We start from the raw sequence: 2158 nt of genomic DNA, 5'->3' as shown, positions 1-2158 counted from the left end.
AGTCAATACCTCCACTTTGACACTGAATTGGGTACTAAGATTTCTGGCTGCTGCTGCTGCTAAGTCACTTCAGTCTTGTCTGTGTAGGCATTGACTCAACTCAGTTGCCTGGTACAATTTTCTCTTTCTGCTGACTTGAAATAATTCCTGTTCCATTGAATCCCCTGATTGTCCAGATTTGTATTTTTTTAAACCTCTAACCTATCTCAAAATGTTTTGGGAAATAGTCCAAATCTTGAATCCTGAAAAAGTAAAAATGTGAACCCCAATTACAAACTAACTCCGAAGAAAATGTTCCAGTTCTCAGTATCATATCTACCGAGAGATGTGGCATATTATGACCAAACTTTAATTCACTGTAAAAATTTCAACTCCTTTGGGGAGATGAGTTCCCAGAGAACAGGGCTCCACACAAAGGCAGACTGGGCAAAAGATGCCATGGACCCTGCCCTTGCAGAGGGCCTGGTGGATGCTCCTTTCTTTGGAGCTTGGAACAGACTCATGACTAGTGAAGTGAGTTCAATGGCTGAGGTGAGGTACCCGCATGGGGACCTCATAACCCAATTTACACTATTCTCCTGCCCATCTTCAAAAAAGCCTTCTAACTCCTAAATCCTAAACTGTAAAAAGCTCAAAATACTGTTTATGTATGACAGAGCGTGGCACGTACATGCTTTTTTGTGTTAAATTCCCCAGCTAGAATGTGAACGTGATGAAGACAGGGTTCATGTTACATTTGTAGTCTCAGCATCTGCCATGTAGCCCCAAAGGGAAAGAAGCATTTTCTTTTCAAAGGGCTATGTGGTGGAACTTAGGGAGTCAAGTAACTTTCCTGAGGTTACAGAGCTAGGAAGTGGCAGAAGTGGAATTAGAACTGAGTGCTGAATCATTCCAAAGTCTGTGCTCTTTGCATTATACCAGTATTTCTCAAGGTGAAGTAACACACGTACAATTGGTGAGCCATGGTGGTACAAGTAGGAAGATGGGGAACACATGGACACCCGGGGCAGATTCATGTCAATGTATGACAAAACCAGTACAATAATGAAAAGTAATTAGCCTCCAGTTAAAATAAATAAATTAAGAAAAAAAAGTTGAAGAAACAAAATAAAGTTATTCATTTATTTTCATGTGTGTCAAATAAAATTAGGACAAAACACCTCTAATTTCATGGGTATTATGAGCTAAGATGAGAAGTTAGGAGGAGAAAGGGACAACAGAGGATGAGATGGCTGGATGGCATCACCGACTCAATGGACATGAGTTTGAGCAAGCTCCAGAAGTTGATGAAGGACAGGGAAGCATGGTGTGCTGCAGTCCATGGGGTCACAGAGTCAGACATGACTGAGCGACTGAACTGATGAGCTAAGATGAAGCAGTTAATTGAAGCAGAAAATCTGGGTCAATTAAAAGAACAGTCTTAAGTAAACCATAACATGGGTGGCTTAGGGATATGGTAAGTAACCTGTAGGCGTCCTCAGAATGACAGAAGTCTGAGAAAGAGGATGCTACCCCTGCTGCTTAACTCCCATCTCATTCCAGTTGACACATTTATCACATAACATATTCATCCTATGATACCATATATTTAAGATGAGATCTGTTGTCCCTACCCTGTGTGCCAGGCACTCCACTCTTCATTATGCTTTTCTGTAAGCACCTCAAAGACACCTGAAATCAGCCACATCTATGATCGATCAAATGTTTTTATCCTTTTTTAAAGTTGCAATCTACGGACAGTTCTGCTCATCAGTTCTAGCCATGTATTTGAAAATTCTTTTCATAATAAGGTTGGTTTATCCTCTATTGTGTGGAAATCCCCTTCTTCATTTTAAATTAGCAATTTCGATGTAAATTAATTTGGCTGTTCTGTTCCCTCAAACGGTTCCCTCTCTATTTGTATTTGTGATATCACCTTTAAAAACAAGGATGCCAGAGATCCAGATATCTGGTGACCCTATGCCATATAAATAGAAAGGATAATAAGAGATTTCAGTTTTATGCTAGTAAAACTTTATGTAGGGTCTCGGTGATTAAAATTATAGGCATTTAGAATGTCAGAAAGGGGAAAAACTTATTATGGTAAAATAGCATGGAGTTTGCTTCTCTATAATAGCAACAAGTTTTTTCCTCACTTAAAATAACATGATTTTATGAG

The 2158-nt window shown here is 39.4% G+C and overlaps 1 non-coding gene across 1 annotated transcript; it reads left to right on the top strand.

Moving 5' to 3' along the window:
* The first annotated feature begins 255 nt into the window (after positions 1–255).
* LOC148773473 (Nuclear RNase P) lies at positions 256–587 on the top strand. Its single transcript, XR_016036982.1, has one exon.
* Positions 588–2158: the final 1571 nt, after the last annotated feature.

The sequence above is a fragment of the Moschus berezovskii genome, chromosome X (genome assembly GCF_049115385.1).
Source record: "Moschus berezovskii isolate FMDL1 chromosome X, NW_MosBer_1.0, whole genome shotgun sequence".
Taxonomy (NCBI): Eukaryota; Metazoa; Chordata; class Mammalia; order Artiodactyla; family Moschidae; genus Moschus; species Moschus berezovskii.
The sequence above is the reverse complement of the archived record's forward strand: the minus strand, read 5'-3'. Positions and strand labels throughout refer to the sequence as shown.